The sequence below is a fragment of the Hordeum vulgare genome, chromosome 4H (genome assembly GCF_904849725.1).
Source record: "Hordeum vulgare subsp. vulgare chromosome 4H, MorexV3_pseudomolecules_assembly, whole genome shotgun sequence".
Taxonomy (NCBI): domain Eukaryota; kingdom Viridiplantae; phylum Streptophyta; class Magnoliopsida; order Poales; family Poaceae; genus Hordeum; species Hordeum vulgare.
In genome coordinates, this window is record NC_058521.1 from 211,041,240 (window position 1) to 211,057,892 (window position 16,653).

A 16,653-nucleotide genomic window follows, 5' to 3' on the forward strand; every position below is an offset into this window, starting at 1 on the left:
ACATCACACGGTCATCTGACCATTCATCATATAGCCTTCTCTTGACCAACACATCATGTTATCAACATCCTCTGATGTTCACACGAGACGAGTTATTCCGTCATTACTAACATCAATATGGTTGACCGTTTACTGAGGTCTGGTCGGGCTTCCCATTAACGTGGACTCGGCTATTCGAATAGGTTTGACACTCTGCAGAGGTTGCACCCTTTACCCACACTATGGAGCACTGACCTTGTGATCCCATTCGGGTGGACCAGTGCTACGGCAACAGACAAGAGCGCCAAAAATTGGCACATTGATGGAGATTCGGCTTGCGTTAGTTTTTCCCTTGAAGAGGAAAGGGTGGTGCAGCACAGGAGCAGTAAGTATTTCCCTCAGTTTGAGAACCAAGGTATCAATCCAGTAAGAGAATCTCGTCAAGTCCAGAGTACCTGCGCAAACACAAACGAGCTTGCACCCAACGCTATAAAGGGGTTATCAATCCCTTCAAGAATGATTGCAAAGTGAGATCTGAAGGCGGAAAGTGCAACGAAGTAAAAGTGTAAGGCTGAAAATATGGTGTGACGTAGACCCGGGGGCCATAGTGTTCACTATAGGCTTCTCTCAAAATAGCAAATATTACGGTGGGTGAACAAATTACTGTCGAGGAATTCATAAAACCGCGCAAAGTCATGACGATATCTAAGGCAATGATCATACATATAGGCATCACGTCCGAGACAAGTAGACCGATAATTTCTGCATCTACTAGTATTACTCCACACATCAACCGCTATCCAGCATGCATCTAGTGTATTGAGTTCATGACGAACAGAGTAACGCCTTAAGCAAGATGGAATGATGTAGAGGCATAAACTCAAACCAATGATGAAAACCCCATCTTTTTACCCTTGATGGCAAGAACACGATTTGTGCTTAGCTACCCCTTCTGTCACTGGGTGAGGTCACCGCACGGTATGAACCCAAAACCAAGCACTTCTCCCATTGCAAGAATCATAGATAAAGTTGGCCAAACAAAACCCACAACTCGAAGAGAATTACAAGGATATGAAATCATGCATAAGAGAGACCAGAAGAAACTCAAATAAGATCCATAGATAATCTGATCATAAATCCACAATTCATCGGATCTCGACAAATACACCGCAAAAGAAGATTACATCGGATAGATCTCCATGAAGATCATGGAGAACGTTGTATTGAAGATCCAAGAGAGAGAAGAAGCCATCTAGCTACTAGCTATGGACCCGTAGGTCCATGGTGAACTACTCACGCATCAGCGGAGAGGTCATGGTGTTGATGAAGAAGCCCTCCGTATCCGAATCCCCCTCCGGCAGGGCACGAGAACGTGCCCCAGATGGGATCTTGCGGAGACAGAAGCTTGCGGCGGCGCAAAAGTACTTTCGATGATCTCCTGATTTTTTCAGGGATTTCAGGGAATATATAGGCAAAGGAGCTAGGGCAGAGGAGGCCCAGGCAGCCCACAAGCCTGGGAGGCGCGGGCCCCCCTGGCCGCGCCATGAGGGCTTGTGGGGTCCCTGGTGACACTCTGCCTTGGTTCTCAATTCTCCCGACCGTCTTCTGTATCAGAAAATATCTTTTCGGAAGTTTTATTCCGTTTGGACTCCGTTCAAAATCCTCCTCTAAAAATGGTCAAAAAGATGAAAAAAAACAGGAACTGGAACTTGGCACTGAGTTAATAAGTTAGTCCCAGAAAAGATAAAAAAGGAATACAAAACATCCAAAGTTTGACAAGATAATAGCATGAAACCATCAAAAATTATAGATACGTTGGAGATGTATCAAGCATCCCCAAGCTTAACTCCTACTCGTCCTCGAGTAGGGAAGTGATAAATACTGAAACTTTGACGTGGAATGCTGCCTAGCATAGTTTTCCTTTGTAACTTCTTTCATGTGACATGAATGTTCAGATCCGTAAGATTCAAAGCAATAGTTTGCTATTGACATGAAATCAATAATACTTCAATCAAACTAGCAGGGTAATCATGAACTTTCGAATTAACAAGGCCAAAGAAAGTTATCCCTACAAAATCATACAGTCTGGCTATGCTCCATGATCCCCACACAACTAATTTAAATCATGCACAACCCGGGTATTGTCCAAGTAATTGTTTTTGCACTCTTACTTTCTCAAACTTTTTATAACTATCATGGAATACATGAGCGTGAGCCATGGATATACACTACTGAAATCCAGAAATTTGCCGTCTGCCATGGCGGACGGCAAAGGGGGCAACCACTGACAGCAAAGGCTTTGCCGTCGGTCAGCGAACGACAAAGTAGACGGCAAAGAAAAATTCGTTGAAGACGTTCTTTGCCTTCTGCTTTTTTAAAACGGATGGCAAAGAATCTTTGCCATGAGGGGGCATACGGCAAATTAAATGGGACGGAACATACTCCAACGACCCCGTTAAGTGTTAACGGCAGGCCTCCTCTCTTTGCCGTCTGCCATCCCCCCTTTGCCATGTGGGGGCACATGGCGAAGGGGGGAACCAACCCCCTCTCTCTCCCCTCTTTGCCGTCTGCAATCCCCTGTTTGCAATGTGGGGGCAGACGACAAAGGGGGGAGAGAGAGGGGGCTGATTCCCTCCTTTGCCATGTGGGGGCAGATGGCAAAGGGGGGAACCAGCCCCCTCTCTCTCCTCTCTTTTTCGTCTGCCATCCCCCTTTCCCATGTGTGGGCAGACGACAAAGAGTGGAACCAGCCCCTTTTTAATTTATTTCTTATTGTATCCAGCATTTTTAACAATAATCAGGATATATATATATATATTTGACATAAATAAATTTGTTTCCATACTCATAACCATATTAAAATAACTTTCATCCATAGGTCATACATATTATGCAAGTTGCATCCGTACCAAACCATATATTACACCAGTTTCATCCACATGCATACAAACTTTCATATATATCCATATACTACAATAGTTTCAATACAATCTTCCGTGAAGCCATGGTACAAGAAATCATCTTCAAGCATTCCATCAATATAATCCAAGCTTCCCGTGAAGTGAATGTAATCTACAAAATGACAAATAAGAAAGTTAGAAGAATAATACTAGATGAAGAAGTATATATAGGTTATTTCGGAGAGAAATTAGCTAAGTATAGGCCATTTTGGAGCTAACTAAGCTAATTATGTCATTTAGGTGGAACCCTAGCTAACTATAGGCCGTTTCGGAGCTAACTTGGGTAAAATAGGTCATTCCACAACAAACTATGCTTATTAAGCCATTTTGGATCTAGCAAGGCTAATTATAGGCCATTTAATACCTAAGTTAGGGGGAATAGGTCATCTTGCAGCTACGTAAGCCTTATTATGTCATTTAGGAGAGAATTTAGCTAACTACATGTCATTTTTTATTAAATAAGTCATTTTGGAGCTAACTAAGCTAATTATGTGATTTGGTAGGATAATTAGCCAATTTAGCCTTTCTTGGATGAGTCTAAGCTACGTAGAAGAAGAGAAAGAGAATAAGAAGTAAAAGAAGGAGGAGGAGGAGGAGAATGAGAAGGAAGAGGAGAAGAAGAAGAAAAGAAGAAGGAGAAGGAGAAGGAGGAAAGAAGGAGGAAGAAGAAGGAGAATGAGGAGCTCCTTCTCCTCCTTCTTCTCCTTCTTCTTATCCTCATCCTTCTCTTCTTCTTCTTCTCTTCTTCTTCTTCTTCCTTCCTTTCATTTTCCTGTTTCTTCTCCTCTTGTCCCCTTCTTCGGGCTAAATCATCTAAGAATGCCTTTTTGGAGCTAATTATGTCATTTCGAGGATAATTAGCTAAGTATAGGTCATGTTTTACTAAATAGACAATTTTGGAGCTAACTAAGCTAATTATGTCATTTAGGTGGAACCGTAGCTAACTATAGGCCGTTTCGGAGCTAACTTGGGTAAAATAGGTCATTCCGGAGCAAACTATGCTTATTAAGCCATTTTGGATCTAGCTAGGCTAATTATAGGCCATTTAATACCTAAGTTAGGGGGAATAGGTCATCTTGCAGCTACGTAAGCCTTATTATGTCATTTAGGAGAGAATTTAGCTAACTACATGTCATTTTTTATTAAATAAGTCATTTTGGAGCTAACTAAGCTAATTATGTGATTTGGTAGGATAATTAGCCAATTTAGCCTTTCTTGGATGAGTCTAAGCTACGTAGAAGAAGAGAAAGAGAATAAGAAGTAAAAGAAGGAGGAGGAGGAGGAGAATGAGAAGGAAGAGGAGAAGAAGAAGAAAAGAAGAAGGAGAAGGAGAAGGAGGAAAGAAGGAGGAAGAAGAAGGAGAATGAGGAGCTCCTTCTCCTCCTTCTTCTCCTTCTTCTTATCCTCATCCTTCTCTTCTTCTTCTTCTCTTCTTCTTCTTCTTCCTTCCTTTCATTTTCCTGTTTCTTCTCCTCTTGTCCCCTTCTTCGGGCTAAATCATCTAAGAATGCCTTTTTGGAGCTAATTATGTCATTTCGAGGATAATTAGCTAAGTATAGGTCATGTTTTACTAAATAGACAATTTTGGAGCTAACTAAGCTAATTATGTCATTTAGGTGGAACCGTAGCTAACTATAGGCCGTTTCGGAGCTAACTTGGGTAAAATAGGTCATTCCGAAGCAAACTATGCTTATTAAGCCATTTTGGATCTAGCTAGGCTAATTATAGGCCATTTAATACCTAAGTTAGGGGGAATATGTCATCTTGCAGCTACGTAAGCCTTATTATGTCATTTAGGAGAGAACTTAGCTAACTATAGGTCATTTTTTATTAAATAGGTCATTTTGGAGCTAACTAAGCTAATTATGTCATTTTGTATGATAATTAGCCAATTTAGCTTTTCTTGGATGATCTAAGCTACGTAGAAGAAGAGAAAGAGAAGAAGAAGTAAAAGAAGGAGGAGGAGGAGGAGGAGAAGGAGAAGGAAGAGGAGAAGAAGAAGAAAAGAAGAAGGAGAAGGAGAAGGGGAAGGAGGAAAGAAGGAGGAAGAAGGAGAAGGAGGAGCTCCTTCTCCTACTTCTCCTCCTTCTTCTCCTTCTTCTTATCCTCCTCCTTCTCTTCTTCTTCTTCTCTTCTTCTTCTTCTTCCTTCTTTTCATTTTTCCTCTTTCTTCTCCTCTTGTCCCCTTCTTCGGGCTAAATTAGCTAAGAATGCCTTTTTGGAGCTAATTATGTCATTTCGAGGATAATTATCTAAGTATAAGTCATGTTTTATTAAATAGACCATTTTGGAGCTAACTAAGCTAATTATGTCATTTAGGTGGAACCCTAGCTAACTATAGGCCGTTTCGGAGCTAACTTGGGTAAAATAGGTCATTCCACAACAAACTATGCTTATTAAGCCATTTTGGATCTAGCAAGGCTAATTATAGGCCATTTAATACTTAAGTTAGGGGGAATAGGTCATCTTGCAGCTACGTAAGCCTAATTATGTCATTTAGGAGAGAAATTAGCTAACTATAGGTCATTTTTTATTAAATAGATCATTTTGGAGCTAACTAAGCTAATTATGTCATTTTGTAGGATAATTAGCCAATTTAGCCTTTCTTGGATGAGTCTAAGCTACGTAGAAGAAGAGAAAGAGAAGAAGAAGTAAAAGAAGGAGGAGGAGGAGGAGGAGGAGAAGGAGAAGGAAGAGGAGAAGAAGAAGAAAAGAAGAATGAGAAGGAGAAGGAGGAAGAAGAAGGAGAAGGAAGAGCTCCTTCTCCTTCTTCTCCTCCTTCTTCTCCTTCTTATCCTCCTCCTTCTCTTCTTCTTCTTCTCTTGTTCTTCTTCTTCCTTCCTTTCATTTTTCCTCTTTCTTCTCCTCTTGTCCCCTTCTTCGGGCTAAATTAGCTAAGAATGCCTTTCGGAGCTAATTATGTCATTTCGAGGATAATTTGCTAAGTATAGGTCATGTTTTATTAAATAGACCATTTTGGAGCTAACTAAGCTAATTATGTCATTTAGGTGGAACCCTAGCTAACTATAGGCCGTTTCGGAGCTAACTTGGGTAAAATAGGTCATTCCGGAGCAAACTATGCTTATTAAGCAATTTTGGATCTAGCTAGGCTAATTATAGGCCATTTAATACCTAAGTTAGGGGGAATAGGTCATCTTGTAGCTACGTAAGCCTTATTATGTCATTTAGGAGAGAACTTAGCTAAGTATAGGTCATTTTTATTAAATAGGTCATTTTGGAGCTAACTAAGCTAATTATGTCATTTTGTAGTATAATTAGCCAATTTAGCTTTTCTTGGATGAGTCTAAGCTACGTAGAAGAAGAGAAAGAGAAGAAGAAGTAAAAGAAGGAGGAGGAGGAGGAGGAGGAGAAGGAGAAGGAAGAGGAGAAGAAGAGGAAAAGAAGAAGGAGAAGGAGAAGGAGGAAGAAGGAGGAAGAAGAAGGAGAAGGAGGAGCTCCTTCTCCTTCTTCTCCTCCTTCTTCTCCTTCTTCTTATCCTCCTCCTTCTCTTCTTCTTCTTCTCTTCTTCTTCTTCTTCCTTCCTTTCATTTCTCCTCTTTCTTCTCCTCTTGTCCCCTTCTTCGGGCTAAATTAGCTAAGAATGCCTTTTTGGAGCTAATTATGTCATTTCGAGGATAATTAGCTAAGTATAGGTCATTTATAGGATAATTAGCTAAGAATGCCATTTTGGAGCTAACTAAGCTAATTATGTCATTTTGTAGGATAGTTAGCCAATTTAGCTATTTCGGAGCTAACTAAGCTAATTATGTTATTTAGATGGAAGTCTAGCTATTTTTTATTAAAACACTAGAAATAACATACCATTATCGTCATCGCGGCGGTGAAGCACGGTGGCTCTGGCTTGTTTCACCTGGAGAAGGCTGCCCTGGAGAAGGCTCCACTGTAGAAGGGTCATGCGATGCGTTTCGGGAGATATTTTGCACCAAACATCGTTTGCAATGTGTCGTTAGCATGAGACACTCTTAAGATCACTGCACTGAAATGAAACTCACCGTCCCCGCCACATTAATGACTGGCATCGGCGGAGGGACTTGGCCGCTCTTCTCACACATAGACTGTACATTTGGTTTCGACAAGTCAAACTTTTTATTTATTAATGAAACGGACATTCAAATGCAAGATTTCAAATAACATGAAGAAGAAACTTACCACGAAGAGCTCGTATATGGCCCTGTTAGACGCATCATTTCGTGCCCTCTCCGCCTCCACCAATGCAGTCATCCTCTCCTCCAGCTCCTTAATCTCCTTATCCTTCTCCACCATAGCTGCCTGCATTGCCTCTCTCTCTTTCTGAATAACAGCCTGCAACACAACTCATTGTTAGCAATGTAATCATATTGGTTCCAACGCACAACATAATGCGGAAAGATAGTTGAGTCCATTAAACTAACCTTGATGGCGAGCTCGACTAGTCGTGGACGACGTGTTATCTCCAGACAAGAGCTCGTTTGGCGTGCCTTTATCTGCCGGAGAGTGCTAGGACAACGTATAAGGCCGTCTCCAATGGCGATCGAGCCATGGGGCCTCCCATTGCCAGCTATCATCACCAGGTCTTGATCAATAGGCCCCTCGCTCGGGTTAAAGTCCTCCCCTTTTCTCTCCTTCCCGTGATCTCTGTACTTCACGAGCTTGTGGTGGGAGGATATGTTGGTGAAGTTTTCTGGATGCTCAAGCTCAGACTCAGAGAATGCCTTGATCTTCTTGTACGAGGCAGTATGAGCCATCGCATACAGGTCGTACATCTGGGGCACCTCCGTCTTATTGTGACACGCCTAAAAGAGAGAGAGAGGAAAATTGTATTAGTAAAGGGCTCAAGATAGCATTAAGAATGAATTGCATGAGGCATGAAGCAAACCACATACCCAGTTCTCACCAAATTTGATTAAGTTGACGCTCCCTTCATGGTGTGGCACACCAACCATTTTGCCACGCCTCTCCTTGGCGTTGTTGTGGCTGGCCTCCCACGTTTCGGAGCACCACTGATCCACCAAGGCCTCCCAACAATCCATCATATCCAAACACCATCTCGGGGGCTCCTAAGTTAATAAAGAGAAATTTGAGCACGTAAGAACCAAATCAAGGAAACTAACTACAAAGCCTTAATAATATGTAATTACCTTCATGTAATGCTCCTTCTCCACCTTAGCATCACCTGTCATGACAAAGAGTAAATGAAATTAGTACAACGTAAATACCATCATGAGTAATAAAATGTATATAATTTAAGTGTATCATCGTCATAAATACCAACATGACTAATAAAAATTGAATACCTAACATGAACTCAAAATTTATATATAGTATAATAGTTGAATACCTGACATGAACTAATAACAATCGTGCTCGTCTATATATGCTTCGGGGTCAATAAATGCATCAACTGCACTATTTGTGCTCACCAACAAATGCAAGGGCGGAACTCGTCCAGCGCACGTGGAGGTCGTCGAACAATTGCACATTGAAATTCACACGATCGACACAAATATGATGCTTTTATAATTAACATAATCGGAAAATATGTGACCTAACTCATAATTTACAAAACTATGACCCCGTGGGCCTCTAGAAGGCCGAAAAGCACCTTCTCGTTCAACTGTAAGTAGAAGAGGTGTCGAGGGTCGGGGCTTAGTGGCGTCGACGGTCGGTGGTGTCGGGTGTCGGTGGTCAGGAGTCGGGGTAAATGAGTCGATGGTCGGGGGTCAGTGTCATCGGGGGTCGAGGGTCACTAGCTCGGGGGTTGGGGTCTTTTCGATCAACAAGAGGCCAAAGAGGTGTCTGGGGCCCGAGGTTGGGGGTTAGTGGCGTCGGGGGTCGGGGGTCGAGGGTCAGTGGCGTCAGGGGTCGGGGGTCGGCGGTCAGTGGTGTCGGGCGTCGGGGGTCGGGGATCGGGGGACGGGGGTCGGGGGTCAGTGGTGTCGGGCGTCGGGCGTCGGGGGTCGGGGTCAGTGGTGTCGGGCGTCGGGGGTCGGGAGTCGGGTGTCAGGGCCGTCGGGGGTCGGGGGTTGGTGGCGTCGGGAGTCGGGGGTTGGTGGCGTCGGGCGTCGCGGGTCGGGAGTCGGGTGTCGGGGGTCGAGGGTCAGTGGTGTCGGGCGTCGGGGGTCGGGAGTCGGGTGTCAGTGGCGTCGGGGGTCGGGGGTCGAGGGTCGGGGGTTGGTGGCGTCGGGCGTCGGGGGTCGTGGGCGGGGGGTCAGGGTCCTCTGCTTTCTTCTTCTCCTCTCCCCTCTTTTTCTTCTTCTTCTTCTTCTTCTTTATCATCTTATTACTATTATTATTATTATTATTATTATTCTTTTTTCTCCTCCTAATTAACCTAAACTAACATTAACCTAATTAGTTTAAACTAATTAACGTAACCTCATTAACCTAAACTAACATTAACCTAATTAACCTAAACTAACATTCTTTTTTCTCCTCCTAATTAACCTAACCTAAGTAACCTAAACTAACAGATGCAATGAAATGAAAAAAAGAAAAAATGAAAGAAAATGAACTCACTATGTGGTGGTGGGGGAGGAGGGCCGCCTTGACGGGAGGGCCGCGGGGAGCGGGTCGGCGCGGGGAGGGGGTCGCCGCGGGGAGGGGCTCGCTGTGGGAAGGGGCTCTCGCGGGGAGGGGGTCGCCGCGGGGGTGGGTCGGCGCGGGGGTGGTTCGCCGCGGGGAGGGGCTCTCGCGGGGAGGGGCTCGCCGTGGGGGTGGGTCGGCGCGGGGGTGGTTCGCCGCGGGGAGGGGCTCTCGCGGGGAGGGGCTCGCCGCGGGGAGGGGCTCGCTGTGGGGCGGGGGGGGGGGGGGGGGGGCTCGCTGCGGAGGGGGGGGGGAGGGGCTCGCCGCGGGGAGGGGGTCGCTGTGGGGCGAGGTGAGAGAGACAGTGGCCGGGGGGGAGAGAGACAGTGAGCGAGGAGGGGGTTAACGGCCGTTATAGGGCGGCCCCTTTGCCGTCTGCCTCCAACGGCAAAGGTCCCCATGGCAGATGGCAAAGGCCCCCGGACGGCAAAGGCCCCCAGATGTCAGACACGGCACGCATGGGACCCACCCGTACTCTTCGCCGTCTGCCATGGGTCTCTTTGCCGTCCGCTGGCAGACGGCAAAGGGCCGACACATGGCAAATAGTATTTTTGCCATGTGTCAGCCCTTTGCCGTCTGCCTTGTGTCAACTGATGGGAAAGAGGTTCTTTGCCATCAGCCAGCAGACAACAAAGAACTAGCTGACAGCAAAGAACTGGATTCCAGTAGTGATAGCACTATAGGTGGAATAGAGTGTGGTGGTGGTTGTGAGACAAAAAAAGGAGAAGATGGTCACATTGACTCGACGTATCAAAGGGCTATGGAGATTCCCATTAATAGATATCAATGTGAATGAGTAGGGATTGCCATACAAAGGATGCACTAGAGCTATAAGTATGTGAAAGATCAAAAGGAGAACTTGTGGGTGTGCATCCAACTTGCTTGCTCACGAAGACCTAGGGCTATTTGAGGAAGCCCATCATTGGAATATACAAGCCAAGTTATATAATTAAGATTCCCACTAGAATATGGTGGTGACGAAACGAGAGGCTCTCAATCATGAAGAAATTGGTGCTATTATGAAGCACAAGTGTGGAAAAAGATAGTAGCATTGTCCCTTCTCTCTTTTTTGGGCTCTTTGGCCTCTTTTCATATCTTTTTTATTATTATGGGCAACTTTGGCCTCTTTTTTTATTTCCTCACATGGGACAATGCTCTAATAATGATGATCATCACACTTTTATTTACTCACACCTCAAAGCTTAGAACGATGATGACTCTGTAGAAAATGCCTCCGACAGTGTACCGGGATGTGCAACGATCTAGCTTGGCGTATGACGTTGAAACATCTCGCTAGCTATCTTACGATCATGCAATGGCAATATGAGAGTGACGGCACAAGTCATGAGATGGAATGGTGGGAGTTGCATGGTAATATATCTCGGAATGGCTATGAAAATATCATAATAGGTAGGTATGGTGGCTGTTTTGAGGAAGGTATATGGTGGGTTTGTGCACCGGCGAAAATTGCGCGGCACTAGAGAGGCTAGCAATGGTGGAAGGTGAAAGTGCATCTATACCATGGACTCACGTTAGTCATGAGGAACTCACATACTTGTTGTGAAAGTTTTTGTTAGTAATCGAAACAAAGTGCTAAACGCATACTCCTAGGGGAAGGGTTGGTAGGTGTTAACAATCGTGCGATCCCGACCGCAACACAAAGGATGACAATCAATAGATCAATTATGCTCCGACTTCCTAACATAGCGGTTCACCATACGTGCATGTTACAGGAATCACTAACTTCAACACAAGTATTTCTAGATTCACAACACCCTACTAACATAACTCTTAATATTACCAAATCCACGTCTCAAAACTAATTGAGAGGAATCAAACATTTCTTTCTACTCAATGCACATGAAGATGGAAGTTCTTGTATCCTCTTTGGTTACCTATCACCTTTGGGACTACTTTCATAGCACAAACCAACTACCAAGCCACGCACCGCCATGCTCTAAAATATCTAAGTGAAGCACATAGAGCAAAATTATCTAGCTCAAAAGATATAAGTGAAGCATAATGAGTATTCTAGCAAAATCACGATGAGTGCATGTCTCTCTGAAAAGGTGTGCAGCACGGATGATTGTGACACAACAAAAATAAAAGACTCCTACGATAGAAGACTCTCCAAGCAAAACACATATCATGTGGTGAATAAAAATATAGCTCCAAGTAATGTTACCGATGGATTGAAGACGAAAGAGGGGATGCCTTCCCGGGGCATACCCAAGCTTAGGCTTTTTGGTGTCCTTGAATTTCGCTTCGGATGCCTTGGGAATCCCCAAGCTTGATCTCTTTCCACTCTTTATCCTTTTGTCCATGAGAACATGACCCAAAACTTGAAAACTTCACAACACAAAACTTAAACATAAACTCGTGATATCATTAGCACAAGAAAACAAACTACCACCTTTTTAGGTACTGTAGAAATCTTGATTTCTATTTGTATTGGTGTTAGATTACTATATTCTCACATTTCCATGGCTAGTACCCCCCGATACTATCCATAGTTTCATCAAAACAAGAAACCAACTCAACAAAAACAGAATCTGTCAAAAACAGACCAGTCTGTAGCAATCTGTATACTTCGTATACTTCTGGTACCTCAAAAATTCTGAAACATTATGACCGCGTGGGAAAAAGGCATATCAACCAGCATTAAAATGAATCAACTCAAAATATATTTCTGAATAAAAATGAAAAATAATCTCGTGAGCAAAAAGTTACTATCTTTTTCCAGCAGGATCAAACAACATCACCAAGACTAGTCATAAAGGTTTTGCTTGGCTCAAACACAAAAAGAAAAACAAAAGACACTATCATAACAGAATTATGATGGTGTGGACGCAACTAAATAGAAAGAAAAAAGTAAATTCATTGGGTTGCCTCCCAACAAGTGCTATTGTTTAACACCCTTAGCTAGGCATAAAGCGATAGAATCATGTATCGTCGTCTTTGTTGCTCAAACCATAAGTAGCCCTCATCATGGATTCATAAGGCAATCTTATTTTATTTCTAGGAAAGTACTCCATGCCCTTATTTAAAGGAAACTGAAATCTAATATTCCCTTCCTTCATATCGATGATAGCACCGATAGTCCTTTTTAAAGGTCTACCAAGAATAATAAGGCATGTAGGATTGCAATCGATGTCAAGCACAATGAAATCCATGGGTACATTGTTACTATCTGGAATAATAAGAGCATCATTGATCCTTCCCATGGGTTTCTTGACAGTAGAATCCGCAAGATGCAAATTAAGAGAACACTCCTCAATCACAATAAAACCCAGAACATCACATAAAGACTTTGGAATCGCGGAAACACTAGCACCCAAATCACACAAGGCATTGCATTCATAGTTTTTGATTTTGATTTTGATAATAGGTTCCCACTCAACATGAAGCTTTCTAGGGATAGAGACTTCCAATTCAAGTTTCTCTTCAAGAGATTTTATCATAGCTTTGACGATATGATCGGTAAAGGCCTTGTTTTGGCTATAAGTGTGTGGAAAGTTTAGCATGGATTGCATCAAGGAAATGCATTCTATCAAGGAGCAACTATCATACTTTAATTCCTTGAAATCCAAAGTAGTAATTTCATTACTACTCAAGGTTTTAATATCTTCTACTCCACTTTCAATGCTTTTAGCATCAAGATAGATGGACTCCGAATACTTTTGGCGTTTTTCAACCAAAGTGGATTCATATCCAGCACCATCATAATTAGGTTTGACACAAGAAACCAAAGATTCAATGGGAATCACACCAAGCACATTAAGATCTTCGTGATTCTCATCACAAATTTCATGTTTAGCAGCCGTTTTATTGACTAAAGTAGCCTGTTTATCAGAAATCTGGCGTACCAATTTTTCTAGACGAGCAAACTGAGAATTTAGCGCAAGGAATTCTTTGGCCATTTCATCAACTTCTTTATTAATAAAAGCCAAAAAATAATTTTGCTCCTTTAGTTCTCTACGAAAGTAACTGTTGTATTCAAACTGTGTAGACATGAAGCCTTTAGCACTAGTTTCAATCTCTGCCAACCTCGCATAGTGAGCATCAAAATCCCTTGGTTGGGCCATACAGGTCTTAGAAGGCAGACAAGCGGACAGAAAAAAAGCGAGAGAAAAGGGCGAACGAAAAAGGCAAACAAAAAAGGCAAATATTTTTGTAAATTTTTGTTTTTTTCAGAAGTGGGGGAGAGGAAAACGAGAGGGAAAAAAAGTAAATGCAAGAGATGAGTTTGCGACACTTACTCGGATGAGTTCTTGACTTGATCCTCCCCGGCAATGGCGCCATAAATTCTTCTGCTACGACAACAGACAACAACGCCAAAAATTGGCACATTGACGGAGACTCGGCTTGCGTTGGTTTTTCCCTTGAAGAGGAAAGGGTGGTGCAGCACAGGAGCAGTAAGTATTTCCCTCAGCTTGAGAACCAAGGTATCAATCCAGTAGGAGAATCTCGTCAAGTCCAGAGTACCTGCGCAAACACAAAGAGCTTGCACCCAACGCTATAAAGGGGTTGTCAATCCCTTCAAGATTGATTGAGAAGTCAGATCTGAAGGCGGAAAGTGCAACGAAGTAAAAGTGTAAGGCTGAAAATATGGTGTGAAGTAGACCTGAGTGCCATAGTGTTCACTAGAGGCTTCTCTCAAAATAGCATATATTATGGTGGGTGGACAAATTACTGTCGAGCAATTGATAGAACCGCGCAAAGTCATGATGATATCTAAGGCAATGATCATACATATAGGCATCACATCCGAGACAAGTAGACCGATACTTTCTGCATCTACTACTATTACTCCACACATCGACCGCTATCCAACATGCATCTAGTGTATTGAGTTCATGATGAATAGAGTAACGCCTTAAGGAAGATGACATGATGTAGAGGGATAAACTCAAACCAATGATGAAAACCCCATATTTTTATCCTTGATGGAAACAACACGATGCGTGCCTCGCTACCCCTTCTGTCACTGGGTGAGGTCACCGCACGGTATGAACCCAAAACCAAGCACTTCTCCCATTGCAAGAATCATAGATAAAGTTGGCCAAACAAAACCCACAACTCGAAGAGAATTACAAGGATATGAAATCATGCATAAGAGAGATCAGAAGAAACTCAAATAAGATTCATAGATAATCTAATCATAAATCCACAATTCATCAGATCTCGACAAACACACTGGAAAAGAAGATTACATCCGATAGATCTCCATGAAGATCACGGAGAACTTTGTATTGAAGATCCAAGAGAGAGAAGAAGCCATCTAGCTACTAGCTATGGACCCCTAGGTCCATGGTGAACTACTCACGCATAATCGGAGAGGTCATGGTGTTGATGAAGAAGCCCTCCGTATCCGAATCCCCCCTCCGGCAGGGCACCAGAACGTGCCCAGATGGGATCTTGCGTAGACAGAAGCTTGCGGTAGCGGAAAAGTACTTTCGATGATCTCCTGATTTTTTCTGAGATTTTACGGAATATATAGGCAAAGGAGCTAGGGCAGAGGAGGCCCAGGGAGCCCACCAGCCTGAGAGGCGCGCCCCCTGGCCGCGCCATGAGGGCCTTTGGGGTCCCTGGTGACCCTCTGCCTTGGTTCTCAAGTCTCCCGACCGTCTTCTGTTTTGGAAAAAATCTTTTCGGAAGTTTTATTCCGTTTGGACTTCGTTCAAAATCCTCCTCTGAAAAGGGTCAAAAACACGGAAAAAACATGAACTGTCACTTGGCACTGAGTTAATAAATTAGTCCCAAAAAGATAAAATAAGGCATACAAAATATCCAAAGTTTGACAAGATAATAGCATGAAACCATCAAAAATTATAGATACGTTGGAGACGTATCAACCAGCATTGCTCCAATGGAACTTGCCTAACCCGTGACTCTTTCATCGTACCAACGGCACTCATCCTCCACCGGAGTACTGCCCTGGGTGGCCCTGTGTCCCCATGACACCTGCCACCCTTGTGGCCAAACTAAACTGTCCCATCCGGGGACGCCGGCACAAACAACTCAGCTCACTACAAGAAATATGCTCATACATGACGTTTTTAAGATGTCGTTGATGAATTAGTCATAAATCTATGATGATTTCATCCGAGATCGTTGTAAACCGTTTGAGGGTATAAAATCTACATATAAATTACGATGATGTGAGTTAAAACGTCGTAACCGCATAAGATGAGATCGTCATAACTTCTACGACGATTATAAAAATGTCGTAACATGTTCTAACTATGTTGACATGTCACTCGTGGGTCCATTCTATCCCACCTCATCCTAGTTTGTGAAGCAACCTACTATTCTGTCATTCCAAAAATTCTCTATGAATTCTCATAAATACTTTGGATCATATGTTCCTCAAATATGTGAAAACCCTTCCTTCCATAGTTCAAAAATAATTTTGCAATATTCATCACTTTGTGAAGGAAGTGTTATATCTATTTCTTCGTGTTTGTGAATTTTTCATGCCCATTTCAAAATGCGATCCAAACGGCGGGTATGACCGTTCGTAGCTAGGGCTAGATTTTTGCAAATATTTTGGAGTATCTATAAAGAAATAGATACTTTTGTACCTAGAAATGTTTTTTGAAAAAAATAAACAGCAAACTGTGAGGGAGCTGCAGTTTAAATTTGACGAGTTTCTAGCTGAATCGGCATAAATTTTCTTTTTCACGAGAGGTGGGTCAATTGTATATTAAATATGTTCAATTTTGCAACAAGTATTTGGTAGGTTCTTCACAAAAAAACCCATTATTGCCACTCAGAAAATGATTAAAAATAGCTAGAAAGATGAGAAATGCATACAAATTGGTCCTCATCCATAACATGTGGTCTAACTCTAGTGAAAATTTGTGTGATGCCCTTTTGCAAAATATTTTTGATAAATGCTTCACGAAATTCCTCTATTTTTAGTACTTGGAAACTATTTTAAATAACTGATTTTTCGAACTAATCAGAACTCTTTCCACGGATCGATGACATGGCGCGCATCCATCCATCCATCTATCTCACCATCTCACATCCATCCATCCATGTATCTATAGAAAAAAAAATTAAAACAAAAAACCCCACCCGCAGCCCAAACCCTAGCCCTCTTCCTCCCTCCCCCCTCTGCTGCGCC

At 42.9% G+C, this 16,653-nt stretch overlaps 1 protein-coding gene across 1 annotated transcript in view; it reads left to right on the plus strand.

The window, feature by feature from the left end:
• Positions 1 to 16,653, plus strand: part of LOC123450403 — a 45,701-nt gene that overhangs the window by 27,441 nt on the left and 1,607 nt on the right. The gene's annotated exons all lie outside the window — the stretch shown is intronic.